The sequence below is a fragment of the Leucoraja erinacea genome, chromosome 7 (assembly GCF_028641065.1).
Source record: "Leucoraja erinacea ecotype New England chromosome 7, Leri_hhj_1, whole genome shotgun sequence".
NCBI lineage: Eukaryota > Metazoa > Chordata > Chondrichthyes > Rajiformes > Rajidae > Leucoraja > Leucoraja erinaceus.
In genome coordinates, this window is record NC_073383.1 from 21,277,459 (window position 1) to 21,297,823 (window position 20,365).

The 20,365-nt window shown below is 45.0% G+C and overlaps 1 long non-coding RNA gene across 1 annotated transcript in view; it reads left to right on the plus strand.

Annotated features, from left to right (window-relative positions):
* The first annotated feature begins 368 nt into the window (after positions 1-368).
* The window catches only part of LOC129698712 (uncharacterized), a 73,287-nt gene continuing 53,290 nt past the window's right edge, over positions 369-20,365 (plus strand). Inside the window, exon 1 of the long non-coding RNA XR_008723704.1 lies at positions 369-1,458. This is a non-coding gene — a long non-coding RNA (uncharacterized LOC129698712). The remainder of the gene's footprint in view (positions 1,459-20,365) is intronic.

Here is a 20,365-nt window from a genome sequence, read left to right on the forward strand (position 1 = left end):
CTTTGCTCCTAATCTCAACTCCTCTTGTTATGAAGGCCAACATGCCATTTGCTTTCTTCACTGCCTGCTGTACCTGCATGCTTACTTTCAGCAATGTTAAAACTAACTGTTGATATGTGACTTCAGCACCAAAACAACATTGCTGACTTTTAATGGCTTCAGAGGAGCTTCGCATGGACAAGATATGCAGCATGGCCTCATTCCACAAAAACATTTATAATGATTTGCCTCACAACCAAATAAATATATCATTTTACAATAAGCATCTTAATCGGTCATTAAACTAATTATTGCTACATTGCCAGGGCCCAATATCATTGGCAGTATTCATATGCTGATAAACATAATTACATTGTCTCATGTTAATATATTTGAACCAGGTTTGATCTTTATTTCCCGTTTTATCATTCATGCCCTGACTTTTGCATAAGATTTTTCATTTTTAATTCATTTCAGTACTTGGTGTTATCAAAGAGGATTGGATATATTGGATATAAGCATTGGGCCTATACTTGCTGCAGTTAAGAAGGATGTGGGGGAATCTCGTTGAAACGTACTCTATAGTGAAAGGCCTGGATAGAGTGAAAATGGAGAGGGTGTTTCCACTAGTGGGAGAGTCTAGGATCAGGGGCCATAGTCTCAGAATGAAAGGACGTACCTGAGGAGGAATTTATTTAGTCAGAGGGTGGTGCATCTATGGAATTCATTGCCACAGATGGCTGTGGAGGCCAATTTTGGGGTATTTTTAGAGCACAGATTGACAGATTCTTGGTTAGTATGGGTGTCAGGGGTTACGGGGAGAAGGCAGGAGAATGGGGTTGAGAGGGAAAAATAGATCAGCCATGATTGAATGGCAGAGTAGACTTGATGGGTCGAATGGCCTACTTCTGCTCCTATAACTCTTGAACTTATATCACATAGGGAGATGTTTGACAGAACGAATATACCATCTGATTAAACTCGTGAAATTAAATCTTTGGCAGAGAATTCATCGATAGAGCATCACGCCAGTCGTCTTTGTGTGAAAATCATTGCTTGATTCACTTTCCAAATGATTTTGGCGAACAAATGAGTCTTTCGTTTCTATCAAACTGAAATGAAAATCTCAGAATATAATGAAATTTAGTAAGTTCCCTCCTCAGCACTGATTGATCACTGGGCTTAACAGGAATTTCAGTAAATCTTCCATTTGATTGACCCACCTAATGTGCCAGTATTGATTGAAACAAATAAATTACTAATTAAGCTGCTCTACCAAAGTCACGCTCTGTCAAATATTGTCTGAGTTTTGCCATCCAGCTTGGAATCATGCAAGGTAAAGGCACAATTTTACTTCGAAGTCACGTGAGTGACTACGTGAAGAAGGGCCGTCCGTCTGCGTGCGCGTCATTACGTCTGAACGCAACACGCACGACGGACTGGCAGGCATTGAGCCTCCCAGGCCGTCGGGATGAGCAGGTAAGGAAAGTTGAAATCACTTACCTGCGTTCTTTCGGGCTTGAAGTTTTTTTCAGAGCCCAGATGTCGAGGAGACGGCCCGCGGGGATGTCGGCTGCCGAAGACCGCAGCTTTCCAAATAGCGGGCGACGGTCTTGTTCCCGACATTAGCAGACTTTACGCGGGAGCAGGAGCTCCATGGTTGGCCTGCGGGACGTAATGCCACCCGCAAGTCTAAAACAAACCCGTTGACTAAGAGTCCGGGGAAGAGGGATACCCTCCCTCAACGGAGAGCGTCTGAGGACGACTTCTCCCACATGGAGCAACTTAGGGAGAAGTTGCTCCAACAATGATCTGCTCCAAAGAATGGAGCAGCACCAAAGAATGGTAGCCTCGCTTCCCGACATTAGCGCCGACAGCAGAATCGGCAGAAGACTTTGCGCGGGAGCAGGAGCTCCATGGTTGTCCTGCGGGACGTAATACCACCCGCAAGTCTAAACAAACCCGTTGACTCAGATGAGTCCGGGGAAGAGGGATACCCTCCCTCAACGGAGAGCGTCTGAGGACGACTTCTCCCAAATGGAGCAACTTATGGAGAAGTTGCTCCAACAATAATCTGCTCCAAAGGAGGGAGCAGTATCAGCCCGGGGCCTACAGCAGTGCCGGTGCCGGGAGCCTCGCACATGGGACAGCCCAATGTCTTCCCCATTGGAGGGGGAACTACATGTGGAAGAAACCACTCTGAATCAGAGTACAAAGAGGAGGGGGGGGGGGGGGGAACCTTCCCAGGGACAAGCAGAAGAAAGGAAGTAAGTAAGTAAGTTTTACTTATATTGCACTGTTTAAGTCAACACCAACATGCTAAAAAGAATAATAAGCTTCCATACAAACAAACAGAAAATAAGTGCTTCTGCAATCATCCAGGTTCCACTGGGTGCTTCCCTGGATGGAATCTAGCTCTTGACAGCCCGGGTATTATGGAGAACCCGCATGCAGCAGCACCTGTTTTCAGGGCTGCACAAATGTCGCCTGCCCTTAGGAGAGGAGCATTCATGGTCCTTTTCAGTCTGACCAAAGCTAGAATGTCATTTAAGTCCACTGGAAGGGCCATGTCAGCACAGGTATCCGCAGGGGCCTGCGGCAGCACCTGTTTTCAGGGCTGCCTACGAACCTCACTCTCAGTGGGCGACAACACACCACACACCAACAGGTTCACTGAATCCGGTGGCAGCTTGAAAGCTGGGCACGGAAATATGATCAGAGTCGTCTTTCAAGGCAGACTCAAAATAATGCCAGAATTGTCCTACAAGGCAGGCTCAGTATGATGAGGTTTCAGACCAGACCCAAGCAGAGGTCGGGAGAAACATGGGATCCACACACCTTACCAGTCCTACTCCCAATCAAGGAGAGAAAAGGAATCCGCATCAGGGGCCTTTGGGCTTACCACAAGACCACCGGTAGCCATGGAGGTAGGTGGGTCTGGGTTTACTGAAACAAGGGATTGTGGAGCAGTTACATGTTGGTAATTTACTCTTGTGTTCTTGTTCAAAATGACAATAACAAGAAATTTCAGAACTGGGGTTTAAAAACAGATAAAAACGTGATAATTCTACTGCACAACATACACAGGTTCCAAGCAGACTTGGAACTCGGACTGGAATTGTCTTCGAGGCAGGCCCAGTATTTTTGGGCAGGATTGCCATTCAGGACATGTGACAGATGGAGGATGCCACTTCATCCAGGTTTAACTCATTTGTGCAGTATAGACTTTTAGAAACAGTAATTTTGTTACGGTTTAACTACGGTTGTATAGGAGCTTCCTATAAAATGGTCACATGGCATGCATCGACCTCAAAGATGCATACTATTCGGTGTCTATTCACTAAGAACAGGAGATATTTGAAGTTTAACTGGATGGTATGGATCTGCCAAATGGGTTGACATCAGCTCCTAGACTATTGACAAAACTACGGAAACCAATTCTGGGCCTACAAAGGTCTCAAAACCACATAGTAATGGCATATTTGGAGGACATTTTCATTTTGGAGTCACCAAGAATTGGCAGAAGCATCAGTCAAGCAAACCAAAACCCTGTTTGAAAGAATTGGTTACCTCATCCATCCAGTTAAATCAAAATTGACACCTACAAGGGTAATTGATTACCTAGAATTTACTATCAAAAACAGTAAATATGTTGGTGACTTTGCCTAGGGGCAAACGACAATATTAATTAAACCTGCAATGACCTGATAGTCAAATTCCAGCCATCTATCAGGCAAACAGCGAGTGTAATTGGCAAATAGTAGCTGCTTTCCCAGCAGTACGGGCCTTTGCATTACCAGAACTTACAGCAAGCAAAGGAATGAACACTCAGATTACATGCAGGCCGAATTGGCAAACTATGGATTGCCAGCAGAGGCCATTGTTGAATAACTATGGTGGATAACGAATGGGAGACAGCTCAGGGAAATTTTGCTCGAAAGCCATCGAGGGTTCTTCAGACCTATGCAAGCGGCAAAGGATGGGGAGACACCAACACAGTCTAAAGCTGTGGGGGCAGATGGAATGAGCAGGAGTCTGTAATTCCCCAACACATGGAATCAATTACCCAGAATTGTTGGGGGCACATATGGACTCAAGGTTCTCTGTAGCGATATGCAACTGGTGCTTGTTCAAATTCAGATTGATAACACCACTGCGGTGGCATATATCCATTAACAAGGGTGGTGTAAAATCTGTATCTTACGACAGATTGTCGAACCTCATTTGGCACTGGTGTATCGAGAGGAATATTTGGGAAATCTACGAGGTAGATATAACACGGTGACAGATGCTGGATCATGAATGTTTAATAACAACACAGAATGGATGTTGAATCAGACAGTATTTAACAAAATAACTACACGATTTGGCATACCAGATGTTGATCCGTTTGCATCTAGACTAACCATTAGTTACCCAGATATGTGTCCTGCGAGCTGGATCCAGGAGCAAGGCAGTGGATGCTTTCTCCCTCAATTGGGGAGGAATGTTTATGTATGCTTTACGCCAATTTGTTATCTCAGGCATATTGGTACCGATGCTTGACAAGAGCAGGGACCACCTAGTGAACCCAGTTACAGGGAGCAATCATCCACTACATGAACGTATAACTTGTTGGTCTGCAGATTCTTAGGAGTCCATTACAAGGCATAGGACTGTCCGAACAAATACAGTTCGGATAACGGATGTCTTGGAGTTCCTATCAACTGTACTATAACTATAAACTAAGTTATAGTGTATCTATAGTGCCAGAGGCGCACTCTCCTCCAATCTGATGCGGGAAGCAGGGCACAGTTCGATAGGAACGCACCCCTTTACAACAAAATTCATCAAGGGAATTTACAATTTAAGACCTCCAAGGACAAGGTACACTGACACATGGGATGTGAGCGTGGTACAAACCCTACTTTGACAGTGGGGACCACCTATAACTAACCCTGAAGGTGGTATGCTGACAAAGAGTCCAGACACTGCAAAGCTACGGTTGGACTACATTACCACCAATATGAACAACATAACGTTCATAATCAGGAACCTGATATAAACATAGCAGGCCAGGAATGCCAGGGATGGAGATCCAGTTCTTGGCATATCCAGAGGACCAACGGTTGTGTGGGTGGTAACATACTAACACCACTATCTGAGAGTATGGAGAACCTCAGAGGCTCAGAACAATCGGTCCTCATCAGCTATAAAAAAAAAAAAAAAAAAAAAAAAAAACACACCATAAGGTGTCCACTCAAACCATCTCCAGATGGTCAAAAGATGTAATGGCGGTAGCAGGAGTAAACATTTATATGGTTAAGTCTCACTCCACCAGGGCTGCATCTACGTCGGCAGCAAGAGCTATGGACGTGCCCCTTGACGACATCCTAGTGGCTGCAGGATGGACGAACGAAATAACGGTCCACCGGTTTTATAACAAACCCATAACCGGACTGGGGGTGTTTGCACGTACCATTTTAAGTTCTGTCCCTTAGTTTCCCCCCCCCAAGGTGGGAGGGGTAACTTTTTAAAAAACTTTTCTTTCATTTAAAGCATCAGTTTCTTTACTTAACTACGTAATGTCTGAATGCTTTAATGATTACACGCATCCATGGTCAATCCATTCAGTGTGTGACGCCTGGATTCGTAACTGGCGTAAAATCACAGAGCTTTGAAATCTTCACGTAGTCACTCATGTGACTCCGAAGTAAAATAGTAAGATTAAACGAGAACTTACCAGTTTGAAGTTTGATCTTGATTTTATGAGGAGTTACGATAAGCGATTACGTGCCCACCGCTCCCACCCTCATACTATCAAGGTCACAGGGGAGTTTCTAGTTTCTTCAATGTTACTATTCTCAGGTCTTCTTTTTATCTGTGATTTAACACCACTGCTTTGAAGATTGATGCGCACGCAGACGGCGGACGGCCCTTCTTCACGTAATCGCTCATCGTAACTCCTCATAATATCAAGATCAAACTTCAAACTGGTAAGTTCTCGTTTAACCTTACTATTTTTGTTCATTTCAGTGTTAAACAAGATAAAATGAATCTGTAAAAACATATCACCAAACCTTAAACTGTTATTTGCCTAATACAGCAATCTAAAGTTCCGTTGAGTTTAGTTTATTGTCACGTGTTCTGAGGTACAGTTGATAGCTTTTATTGTGTGCTAACCAGTCAGCGGAAAGACAATACACGATTACAATCGTGCCATCCACGGTATACAGATACATGATAAAGGGAATAACATAGATAAAGTTTATTGCAAAATAAAGGCAGTAAAGTCTGATCAAAGATAGTCCGTGGGTCTCCAAATGAGGTAAATAGTAGCTCAGGACTGCTCTCTAGTTGTGGTGGGATGGATCAGTTGCCTGAGTTTAAATACCTTGAATGAAGTGGTTTAATACACAGCCCAGTGAAGATTTTGGAGATTTTCAGGGTGCATGTGGAGAAATCCATGATGAATGTTGGCAGTGGCGGTGGATGCATGGAAGGATGCTGTCGGTGATCCGTTCCTTTCGGAAGTGCGCTGGGTGGTGCAACAAGGCCAAGAGAGGAGAGGGACGGCACGTTTGGAGGTGGATGTGCCTGGATCATTGCGTCTTTGGAGCTTGCCACTGGAGGCCCTCGATGAGATCTGCTCCGTGGTGGATTGGAGGCAACCTGCAGTGGCACGGAGCAATGAAGGAGATGGCTGGCATCGCCAGGCCAAGCCGACCCCTGCAACTTTCATTCCTGTAGAAACCACCCCCACCCCCCAAAAAAAACCCATGTTGATGCCTACTATCTGGTGGCTCTGATATCCACCATCACAAAGTGCTTTGAGAAGTTGTTCAAGGGGCACATCAACTCCCAGACAACTGAGACTCACAAAAGCTGCATGGCAGACGTCATCTCCTGGCCCTACACTCATCCTTGGAACACCTGGATAAAAATGACTCCTGTGCCACACTCCAATTTACTGACAGTAACTCTATTTTCAACGTCATAATTCCAACCAAACCCAACTCCAAATCCAGAATCTTGGTCTTAGTACCTTCCTTTTGCAACTGGATCCTCAACTTCCTGACCCACATTCTGTAATCAGTAAGGTTAGGTGACTAAAACCCTATTCCATGATACTTCACATCACCGATTCCCCACAAAGATGTGTTCTCAGCCCCTTACTATGCTCCCTATACACTCACCACAGTGCATTCAAATTCTGGTCTAACTCCATTTAAAAGTTTACAGGTGACACAGACACATCTCAAAAAACAATGAGGTGGAGTACTGGATGGAGATTAAGAGGTCGGTAGCTTGATGCCAAGAATGCACCTTTCCCTCAACATCTGCCAAATGAAGGAGCTCTTCATTGACATCAATGGCACTGAAGTAGAGGTGGTCAAGAGCTTCAAGTTCCTCGCTGTAAATGTCACTAACAATCCGTCCCGGTCAACCACATCGATGCCATGACCAAGACGGCACAACAACGCTTCAGCTTGCTCAGGAAGCCAAGAACATTTGGCAAGTCTCCAATGACACTTATGAATTTCCACAGATGCACCTGAAAAACCATCCTATCTGGATACATCGCTGCCCAAGATGACAAGAAATTGCAGAGTTGTGAACGCAGCCCAGTCCATCATACAAAACAAGTCACCCCCCCATCCTCATTGACTCCATTTATAGTTCACATTGCCTCAGAAAAGCAGGCTACATAATCAAGGACCACCCACACTCCAGTCAATCTCTCTTCTCCTATCTCTCGACATACCATCATATTCAGAAACAGCTTCTTCCACGCTAATATCAGACTCATGAATGGACCTTTTGAATGCCAAAGATTAATTCCTGATCTCCCAAATCAATTGTGGACCCCTGACCTATTATTTTTACCTGCACTCCTTCTATAGCTGGAACACTATATTGTGCATTTTTTTTCCCATTCTGTCGTATTACCTGATGTACTATGCAATAGTGCTTTTCACTGTTTCCCAGTACATGTGATAATCAATCTTAGACTATAGAGATACAGCACAGAAACTGCCCCTTTGGCCCACCGAGTCCACACCAACCTGTATCACCCCATACATGAGCAACTATCCTACACACTAGCACCAATTTACAATTTGTTTATGGAAACCAATTAACCTACAAACCTGTATGTCTTTGGAATGAATGTGTTAGGAAACTGGGGCACTTGGAGAAAACCCACATGATCCCAGGGAAAACGTACAAACTCCATACAGGCAGCACCCGTAGTCAGGATCGAAGCCAGGTGTCAGGCTCTGGAAGGCAGCAGCTCTATTGCTGTGCCACTGTGCTGCCCCTAAACCAAGTAAACCAAGAAACCAATGCAAATTTCGGGGGAGATGTCATCCATTAAGACCAGGGAGAGGAAATAAAGTTATTCTTGTCGAGGGTTGTTAATGAGTGGAACACTCCACCACAGGACTGAACTATTCAAGATATACTTAGGTTTTTAGACTGTTTGGGAATATAGAATATTGTGGGGGACAGGCACAAATGTAGAACTGAAGTCAATGATCAAATCAGCCCTGATCTTATTAAATGTGAGTACAGTTTGACTCTCTCCGCTTTCCATTTTCCATGGTCTGGTAGGTTTTTCAGCATTTTTCCAGTGCGCGATTGTGGGAAGCAAATTGTTGAAGCAGGAAAATTGGACAACAGCCACCATTTCCATCATTAAATTTCGCTCCCAAATGTGACTCAAATTCATGAAACTTCAAATAAAAATGTCAATGAGTAAATATGATTTCCATCATTAAATTCTTTCCCTCCCCTCCTTTGTAGTTGTGGACCTTTGGGTGGGACTCCCATGGAGTTGTGTATGTGGAAGGCCAGTGCTACTAATGCCCCTGCCGTTACACATGCGCTAAACCCAGAGTGACTTGGACCGAGAACCTTAGCATGGAGTAATGGGCCTGTCCCACTTTGGCGATTTTTTAGGCAAGTGCAGTAGACTCTGCGGTCACCACATGGTCACCACATGGTCGCCGCATGTTTGCTGATGGTCCCTGGTGAGTCCGCTTCATGGTCGCGAGGAGTACCCACATTCTGGGAACTCGTCGCGGCCTCAGTATGGTCGACACAAATTTTTCACGTTGAACATTTTTCTGCGACCAAAAATTTGTCGCCATGGAGAAAATCAATAATTCTGTAGTCGTAAGAGCAGTTGGAGTTGGGTCGCCATGTAGTTGTAGGTAGTTGAGGTAGTCATAGGTTGTTTTAGTGAATCGCCTTTGGATTTTCATTGGCTCATTGGGGAAAAAAAACGTAAGCAGGAGTTTTCAGAACCAAGGATAACTGACCGATAATGTTAAATGTCCGCCGAACTTCATAGTTTTGTATCTCTTTCTTCTAAAATGTTGTCTCCACTCATTCTCCCCCCTTATCCCCCCCTTCTCCACCCCTCTCCCCCCCTCTCCCCTCTTCTTCCCTCTTTTAAAGGACTTACCGTACACTGTGCTAGCCGTCTTAATTACAGCGCCAACCTTCCTGCTCATCGCGGTGTGTGTCTGTATCACCATGACTTTGTACCTTGTGAATTTCAGACAGCACTCCCCCGCTTGCCCTGGCCCCCGCCTTTGCGATGTGTTTGTGTTCAAAGTTCAAAGTTCAAAGTAACTTTATTGTCAATTCAATTATGCAACAGTAGTTAGAGGATTGAAATTAAGTTTCCCCATACTCCAAATGTGCAAGTAATATTAAAAACACAGACAGACAACATACCAATAAAAATAGACAATAGACATTACATTATTTAAAATATTAAAATATTCACAGTGTGCCAAAATGTAGCAAAAACTTGGAGGTATTTTAAAAATGGTGCAACAATGAGAGGTGCAATATAGAAAAAGTGCAAATTTCGTACTGGAGACATTGAGCCAAAGTTATTTTTACAGTTTGTTTGTCTTTGTTTGGGTACTGTTCATGGAATTTTCTTAAGTGCGTTGAGTAGTCTGATGGCCTGAGAGAAAAAGCTGTTTTTGAATCTGGTGGTTTTGCTCCGCATGCTGCGGTAGCGCTTGGCGGAAGGTAGAGGGTGAACAGTTTGTGAACAGTTTGTGTGCTGGGTGGGTAGTGTCTTTGATGATATTGCTTGCTCTCTTGCGACAGCGAGATGGGTATAGGTCCTGGATTGCTGGTTGGGGTGATCTGGTGATCTTCACCGCTGTCCTCACCACTCTCTGTAGGGCCTTCTGGTCAGCAGCAGAGCAACTGCCATACTAGACTGAGAAACATAGAACATAGAAACATAGAAATTAGAGTAGGCCAGCCCTTCGAGCCTGCACCGCCATTCAATATGATCATGGCTGATCATCCAACTCAGTATCCCGTACCTGCCTTCTCTCCATACCCCCTGATCCCATTAGCCACAAGGGCCACATCTAACTCCCTCTTAAATATAGCCAATGAACTGGCCTCAACTACCCTCTGTGGCAGAGATTTCCAGAGATTCACCACTCTCTGTGTGAAAAAAGTTCTGCTGTCTCTGAACAGAGTCCAAAGATCTTTTCCATCATCTAAGAGGGTGGATTGTGCCTTGATCTGATGCCTCATATAATAGATGGCAGCCATGAAAATTCAGCAATTCAGTTTATTCACAGAAATAGGATGTGATAGATTGCTGTGATGACTAGGGATTGTACTCTTTCTAAAGTAAAGTATTTAAGGTGAGGGATTAAAAAATAGGAAAGACATACTCGGGCTTTCCAAGCTTTCCAAGGGCAGGTTTAAAGCTGATGAGGTAACTTTTCTAGTGGTGTCACTGTTCCGTAGGAAAGACAGAAGCCAAGTTAATCCCAGCAAACACTCATCCATGGTCAATGGTCAATGATGCTTTAATATCACATGTGCACAAGCATTTGTCACATATATTTCAGTAACGTGTTGTCATACCTAAGCACAATCCCCGATTAGCAACATGCTCAGAAATAGCCCTCTGAGACCACATACAAGAGGCGCCAGGTTTTCGCGCCATTTTCATAGTTCAGTCCGCGCTCTAGGTCTTATGAGCGGCGCCTGTTCCAGGAAAGCCCCAGCTGCTTGCAGGGCCTCTGGTCTCCTTGGACGGCGAACCAACAACTCTCTCCTCGCCAGTCCACCTTGTGCCCCAGGGATGTTTGTAGGTTAATTGGCCCTCTGTAAATTGCCCCGAGAGTAGAGTGTTGGAAGCGGATGTGAAAGTGGGATAACATTGAACTAGAGTGAACGGGTGATCAATAGTCAATGTGGATTTGTTGGGCAGAAAGGCCTGTTTTAATGCTGTCTTTCTGAACTAAATCTGCCATTTGGTGGGTCTTTGATGGATTGTTTCCGGATAATAATGCTCTATTGATCAATAGAGACCAAATCAGATTTTGCGCCAGTGCGCTTCTAGAGTACACGTCCACCACCGATTTTCCAGCACCCTTTGTTCCAGATCCTTTTGGGATTATCCGTTTTGCCGGACCAGCAGAGGTCATGGCCTCCGAGAGGAGTCAAACAGTACTAGAACGGTCCACCTAGGCTGCAGTGGGGCCATGATACCGGCCCGCAAATCTGGCCTCGGAAGTTAGCTGTCTGCCGGCTCCAGCTGGGCCGCAGTTCCAGAGCCCTGGCCGCAGGGTGCAAATGTGAGCCGCCGATCAGCTGCGGAGGTCCTGATGAGGCTGATTTTGACTGTCTCACCCAGCCTTGGCATTTTCAGTAGGGGGGGTGGGGAGGGGTATCCGCGGGGGATTTCAAATGCGCTCTTCCAATTTTCTCTGAATTAAAGAAGGAGCCGGTCCACCAATAATCGGTGGTGCACCTGTAGAAACCAAGCGTACAACTGTGCCATTGAAAACACCACATGAGCTGAAAGTGAAATAGAATTCAATTGTTGTGGCAGCATCCTCCCATCCAGTCCAACATTCTCTCCGCTGAACACGAGTCTGCATCCCAGAATAAACACTCAGACCTCATCATTTATATGAATTTCCAACATGACAGCAATAATTTATTGTGTGAAACCATTTGTGAAGTTTTACTGTTAGAAACCACCGATCAACAGAGGCATTGTTAAATCATTTTAACAGCGCCCAATGCATTTTGATATTTTTTGTTGGTTTACAGCAAGTCGGTTGGCTGCAGCATCGATGCGGTTTACAGCAAGTTAAGGTTATCCCAGCTAGTCCTCTGCCAGTTGACAATATAATGTGCGTTTCTGGAGCTATGTGCATGTGTACAAAAGGGGATAGTTAAATCACTCTGCGGTCTTTATTATTTCAACAGGGTACTTCATCTTTGTGAAAGTACGCACAATTTAAAACAACTCTGCAAATAAGCGCAGCCCCGACAAGTTGAAAAAACCCGCTTCCACTGCCAATCTTGCAGAACCACAGGAGGTTTGAAAATTGGTGGCCATGATCTTTTAAGCCATTAAATGATGGTGAAGATCAGAGATGTCACTGGGTTTCTGGTTCCAATCATTCAGCATACACCCTGTCAATGAGGAGGCCATTTACTGGGGATACATCACTCTCCCAATCAATTCCTGAGCTGAGTGACTGCCCATCATGCAAACAACATCTGTTCCTGTGGACATATCAGTGCTCACATCATTCGTATTCTGCACACATTTAATTGCCCTGATGTTAAACGGAGGATGGAGCCCACTTTCTAATCAAGGTGGAAAAATATAGATAGATATCTGGAGAAAGGCAAAGCTTTTGTGCGATTCCTTCCTTTTCATTTCATGAGAGTCAAGAGTGTTTTATTGTCATATGTCCCAGGCAGAATTAAATTCTTACTTGCAGCAGCACAACAGAATATGTAAACATAGTACCCTGTGAACAATATAATAAATGAGAAGAAAATGTTCAGTATATATATATATATATATATATACTGCCAAACTTCAGATTTTACTGGAATATTGTTGAAAATGTTCTTTTAAAATGGTATATATATACATATATACTGAACACTTTTTTACACACAATATATACACACATACATACGTGCACATAAAAACAAAAAATAATAGTGCAAAAAGACAGTCAATTCCGCACGTCTTTGTAGTTCAGAGCTTCTTTAAACACAAAAGAGAAACAATGCTCTTATAAAGGCCACGAGTGATATATTTAGTGACTCGCACAACCCGTTACAAACATGCATCTGCACATGGCACAGGGGATGCCGATAGCTCGGGGTCAAGAAATGTAGTAAACGTTTGCTATTCATAATTTCAGTAGAATTCTTCCAAGAGTCGCCTTTCATGTATTTCACTTTTGCATCAGCTTCCATTCTCTTGCTTTGTTTTATTCACTTTCCTTTCAAATTCATTTCAATTAAATCAATTAAAATACACAGCTGTTCCAGGCTCTCCGCTGGCAATTCCCCTTGGTTTTGATGAAAGCAAGTGAACACATCTCATAATGAGTAACCGCTGAAATGATCGCAGTCTGAATGTAACATGGCTGAAAACAGCTACAACATGTTCTCGTATTCCTGAGAAAAAAACATGCAGCTCAAACTTAACAAAGGGTCGCAATGTCTTCTGATTGCCATTTTAAAAACAGCCTAACTTCAGATTTTACTGGAATATTGTTGAAAATGTTCTTTGAAAATGGTTAGTTGTAAAACAATTTCAGAAATCCTCTCAGTAATATTCAAGCAATGAATTACATCACAGGAAGGATGTGGAGGCTTAGGGGAGAAGATGCAGAAGAGGCTTACCAGAATGATGTGGGAAGGAACTGCAGATGCTGGTTTATACCAAAGATAAACAACAAATGCTGGAGGAACTCAATGGATCAGGCTGCATTTCTGGAGAAAAGGAATACAGAACCTTCCATAATGTTTGGGACAAAGACCCACCATTTATTTATTTGCCAATTTGAGATTTGTAATAGAAAAAAATCACATGTGGTTAAAGTGCACATTGTCAGATTTTATTGAAGGCCATTTTTATATATTTTCGTTTCACCATGTAGAAATTACAGCTGTGTTTATACATAGTCCCCCCATTTCAGGGCACCATAATGTTTGAGACACATGGTGTTTGTAATTGCTCAGGTGTGTTTAAATGCCTCCTTAAAGCAGGTATAAGAGAGCTCTCAGCGCCTAGCCTTTCCTCCAGTTTTTCCATCACCGTTGGAAACTTTAATTGCTGTTTATCGACATGAGGACTAAAGTTGTGCCAATGAAAGTCAAAGAAGCCATTAAGGCCTGGGCATGCATGGCTGCTGAAGGTACTGGCTCACTTATCTTCATTGATGATACAACTGCTGATGGTAATAGCATAATGAATTCTGAAGTGTATAGACACATCCTGTCTGCTCAAGTTCAAACAAATGCCTCAAAACTCATTGGCCGATGGTTCATTCTACAGAAAGACAATGATCCCAAACATACTGCTAAAGCAACAAAGGAGTTTTTTAAATCTAAAAAATGGTCAATTCTTGAGTGGCCAAGTCAATCACACGATCTCAACCCAATTGAGCATGTGTTTTATATGCTGAAGAGAAAACTGAAGGGAAACAAGCATAAGCTAAAGATGGCTGCAATACAGGCCTGGCAGAGCATCACCAGAGAAGACATCCAGCAACTGGTGATGTCCATGAATCGCAGACTTCAAGCAGTCATTGCATGCAAAGGATAGACAACAAAATACTAAACATGATTACTTTCATTTACACGACATTGCTGTCTCCCAAACATTATGGTGCCCTGAAATGGAGGGACTATATATAAACACTGCTGTAATTTCAACATGTTGAAACCAAAATGTATAAAAATGGCATTTATTAAAATCTGACAATGTGCACTTTAACCGCATGTGATTTTCTTCTATTACAATTCTCAAATTGTGGAGTACAGAGGCAAATAAATAAATGATGGGTCTTTGTCCCAGACACTATGGAGGGCACTGTAAGTGACGTTTCAGGTCGGAATCTTTCGTCAGGTTCTGAAGAAGGGTTCTGACCCAAAACATCACCTATTAACTTTTCTCCAGAGACGCTGTCTGACCCGCTGAGTTGCTCCAGCTTTTTGTGTATATTACCAGAATAATTACTGGATTAGAAGGTATTAGCTATGAGAGGCTGGACAAACATGCTCGGTTTTCTATGGAGGCAAGCCCTCTCAAGGGGAGACCTGACAGAAGTATATAAAATTATGCGAGGCATAGATAGGATAGACAGTCAGAACCATTTTCCCAGGAAGGAGAAATCAACTACTGGAGGGCATAGCTTTCAGGTGAGAGTTAAGCCCCTGTCCCACTTAGGAAACATGAACGGAAATCTCTAGAGACTTTGCGTCCCACCCAAGGTTTCCGTGCGATTCCCGGAGGTTGCAGGTGGTTGCCGGAGGTTGCAGGTAGTGGAAACAGGTAGGGAGACTGACAAAAACCTCCGGGAACCGCACAGAAACCTTGGGTGGGGCACAAAGTCTCCAGAGGTTTCCGTTCAGCTTTCCTATGTGGGACAGGGGCATAAAATAAGTTGTGTGGGGCAAGTATTTACACAAAGGTTGGTGGGTGCCTGGAATGCGTTGCTAGGGTTGGTGCTTGAGGTCGATACTATAGTGGCATTGAAGAGCCTTTTGGATAGGCGTATGGATATGCAAGGATTCCTCTTTTCCCTCTCATCTCCTTCCAAGTCAAGTCAAGTCAAGTCGTCAAGTTTATTTGTCACAAACACATACGAGATGTGCAGTGAAATGAAAGTGGCAATGCTCGCGGACTTTTGTGCAAAAGACAAACAACCAAACAACCAAACAAACTATAAACACAATCATAACACACATATTCTTTTACATAATAAATAATGGAAGGAAAAACGTTCAGTAGAGTTAGTCCCTGGTGAGATGGGCGTTTACAGTCCGAATGGCCTCTGGGAAGAAACTCCTTCTCAACCTCTCCGTTCTCACCGCATGGCAACGGAGGCGTTTGCCTGACCGTAGCAGCTGGAACAGTCCGTTGCAGGGGTGGAAGGGGTCTCTCATGATATTGTTGGCTCTGGAGTTGCACCTCCTGATGTATAGTTCCTGCAGGGGGGCAAGTGAAGTTCCCATAGTGCGTTCGGTGAAACGCACTACTCTCTGCAGAGCCTTCTTGTCCTTGGCAGAGCAATTCCCAAACCAGATGGTAATGTTCCCGGACAAGAAGCTTTCCACCGCCGCTGCGTAGAAGCACTGGAGGATCCTCGGAGACACTCTGAATTTCCTCAATTGCCTGAGGTGATAAAGGCGCTGCCTTGCCTTACTCACGAGTGCTGAGGCGTGTGATGCCCATGTCATATCCTTGGAGATGTGGACTCCCAGATATTTAAAACAGTTCACCCTATCCACAGGATCCCCATTTATCCTCAATGGAGTGTACGTCCTCGGATGATGTGGCCTCCTAAAGTCCATGATCTGCTCCTTCGTTTTTTTGATGTTCAAGAGGAGGCTGTTATCCTGGCACCAGAGTGCTAGACCAGCCACCTCCTCCCGGTAGGCCTTCTCATCGTTGTCTGAGATCAGGCCCACCACCACAGTGTCATCAGCAAACTTAATTATTGAGTTGGAGCTGAACCTAACCACACAGTCATGTGTGTACAGGGAGTACAATAGGGGGCTGAGGACGCAACCCTGGGGCGATCCTGTGCTCAGGGTGAGGGACTTTGATGTATTCCCTCCCATCTTGACTACCTGGGGCCTGGCGGTGAGAAAGTTCAGGACCCAGGCACACAGGGAGGTGTTGAGCCCCAATTCCATTAGCTTCCCGGCCAGTCTGGTGGGGACTATTGTGTTGAAGGCTGAACTGTAGTCTATGAACAGCATCCTCACGTAGCCCCCCTTCTGGCTGTCCAGATGGGAGAGAGCGGTGTGCAAGACCTGGGAGACCGCATCGTCCGTGGACCTGTTCGGACGGTATGCGAACTGCAACGGGTCCATGTTCCGAGGGAGGAAGGCGCAGATGTGTTTCTTCACCAGCCTCTCAAAGCATTTCATGACTACCGAGGTAAGGGCCACCGGACGGTAGTCATTCAGACAGGCTGGGGAGGCATTTTTTGGTACCGGTACAATGATGGATTTTTTGAAGCAGGCAGGGTCCACGGACTTGTCTCGGGAGAGGTTGAATAATGTAGTGAGCACTGGAGCTAGCTGCGTAGCACAGGACTTGAGTACTCGCCCCAAGATGCCATCGGGGCCTGCAGCTTTTCTCGTGTTCACCCGTGTCAGAGCCCTCCTCACGTCGTGCTCGGACAGCGAGAATGTGTGCACATTCCTCCCTTCAGCTTCGGTAGCCAGCCCGCTGGCGGTATTGTCGATAGTCGGCAGACCTGGAGTGGTGCTGCCCCTCTCGAAACGAGCGTAAAAGGAGTTCAGGTCGTCAGCTAGGGAGGTGCCGGCACACGCGGATGAGGTAGGGGTGCTCTGGTGTCCTGCTGCTCCATCTGTAACTCCATCTTGTCTCTGTACCTTCTCTTTGCATCCTTCACCACCCTTCGCAGTCGGTAGGACTCTGCCTTGTAGACGTCCATGTTTCCTGATGCCAGGCCCGAGTTGTAGGCAGCGGTGCAAGCATTCAGGGCCACACGAACAGAACTGTCTACCCAGGGTTTTTGGTTCGGAAAGGTGCTTACCCTTACCGTGGGGACGATGTTGTCGGTTACTGTTGCGATGAAGTCCATGACTGCTTCCGCAAACTCACTGACGTCACTGGAACTTGCTTCGAACATATTCCAGTCGACATCACTCAGTGCATCTTGCAGCATGGCCTCTGACTGGTCGGACCACCGCTTTACGTCCCTCGTCTCTACCGCTTCCCGAACTATCCTCTGTTTATACTCCGGCAACAGGAAAATGGCAGCGTGGTCAGATTTTCCTAGGGGAGGGAGTGAAACGGCCTTGTAGCCTTTCCTGAACGGTGTGTAGCAGTGGTCCAAAGTTCTCTCCCCCCTGGTGGCACACGTGATGTGTTGGTAGAAGTTCGGCATGACCTTCTTGAGATTTGATTTATTAAAATCTCCAGCCACCACCATAGCCGCATCCGGGTACTTGTTTTGATGTCGACATAGCACATCGTGTAGGGCCGATAGTGCCACGTCGGTGTCCGCCTGCGGTGGAATGTAGACGGCTGTGACGATCACTGAGCCGAACTCCCGGGGAAGGTAGAATGGGCGGCATGAGATCGTCAGGTGCTCCAGGTCCGGCGAGCAGGAACGGGAAAGCATCTTGATATTTCCAGGGTTGCACCAGTTGTTATTGGTCATGAAGCAGACTCCTCCACCCTTGGATTTCCCAGATGCTTCTGTTCTGTCAGCACGGTGGACAGTGAAGGACTCGGTTGGGCAGATTACCTGATCCGGAATCAGTGAGGGCAGCCATGTTTCAGTCAGGCAGAGGATGTTGCAGTCCCTTATGTCCCGCTGGAATCTGACCCTCGCCCTGAGGTCATCCAGCTTGTTTTGGATGTTCCATTTCCATTTTCTCCAGCCATATCAGTTGCAACTAATATGTCTTCCTCCTCCCGTCTCTCTGCAAACACACTTTTGTCTGTGCACAATTTCAGACATGTCGTTTATTCTCTCCCCCCTTCTACAACTTTAGCTTAGTTTGGAGTTTTAAGATACGGCCAGGAAACAGGCCCTTTCGGCCCACCGAGTCCACGCCGACCATCAATCACCTGTTCACACTAGTTCTAACTTATCCCACTTTCCCATCCACACCCTACACACTAGAGGCAATTACCGAGGCCAATTAACCCACAAACCCACATGACTGTGCCAAACATGATGCCAAGACCAACTCTTGCCTGCCTACGAATAAACCATATCCCTCCACTCCTTGCATATCCATACGCCTATCCAAAAGGATCTTCAATGCCACTATAGTATCGGCCTCAACCACCAACCCCAGCAGCATTTTGCAGGCACTCACCACCCTTTGTGTAAAAGACTTGCCCAACACATCTCCTTTAAACTTTGCCCCTCTCACCTTAAAGCTATGCCCTCTAGTAATTGATTTCTCCATCCTTGGAAAATGGTTCTGACTGTCTACCCTAGCTCTGCCTCTCATCATTTTATATACTTCTGTCAGGTCGCCCCACAACCTCTAGAGTACCAGAGAAAACAGTCCTAGTCTGTCCAACCTCTTCCTGTAGCTAATACCTCCTAATCCAGGCATCATTCTGGTAAACCTCCTCTGCACCCTTTCCAAAGCCTCCACATCCTCCCTGCCACGGGGTGACTAGAACTGCATGCAATACTCCAAATGCAGCCTAACCAAAGTCCTATAAAGTTCTCTGCCTTCTCTGAGTATTTCTGCTGAGTATTTCCAGCCTTCTCTGTTTGTAATTATGTTTGCATGGAAGAAGAACTGATAGATGGATGGGGAGAAACTATTTCTAGTGGGTGGGGAGTCTGGGAAAGGCGAATGGAGTCTAAAAATTAAAGCCAGGCCTTTCAGACGTGACGTTAGGTAACAGAGGGTGGGAACAACTTGGAAGTTTCTTCCCCAGGCAGCAATTATTGTGAGATCAATTGTTATTTTCAAAGGTTTCAAATGTTTCAAAGGTCTTTTATTGTCGTGTGTACCAATTAAGGTACAGTGAAATTCGAATTACCATACAGCCATACTTTTAAAAAAAAGCAACAAGACACACAACTACATAAAAGTTAACATGAACATCCACTACTGTGGATTCCTCACATTCCACAACGTGATACAAGGCAATATTGTTATTTTTAAACTGTGATTGATAGATCTTTGTTAATCGTTTGTAAAGATACTGGGAAAAGGAGAGTAAATGAAGGCAGGTTACATATCAACTGTGAACTTGATATGGTCCCATGAGTCAAGTCCCATTTCCATGTTTATGTAAACAACTGGTACTATATGGATCAATGTTAAATGTGGTCTGTATCCTATTTCCCTGTTTTGTTTATGTTGAGAATGAATTGTATTACATCTGTTAAAGATTGAAGCCTCCTGACATATCTGTTGTCTGTGTGGACAGATTTTGAAATTGCTGTTCCAATGGTCAGTTTCAGGGCCTTGACGCTGCCAACTCTGGCAGTCAAATTTATGTTTACACATCAATCACATTTACTTGCCTTAACCGAGGGGACTAAGCAGATTCCAAACGGGGCAGGCAATGAATGCATTGCCAGGTTTTCATTCTGTACATCTACCTATTAGCTACAGGGAGAGGTGGGACTGGCTTGGATTGTTTTCTCTAGATTTCCGGAGGTTGCGTCAAAATCTCTCCTGTTTTGTATGGGTGGTTTTCTCTGCCGCCCAGTCTGCCTTTGCTGTGCTCAGGGTGGTGAATCTGTGGATCTCTTTGCCACAGAGGGCCGTGGAGGCCAAACCAGTGGATAATTTTACGGCAGAGATTGACAGATTCTCGATTAGTAAGGTGGTCAGGGGATACGGGGAG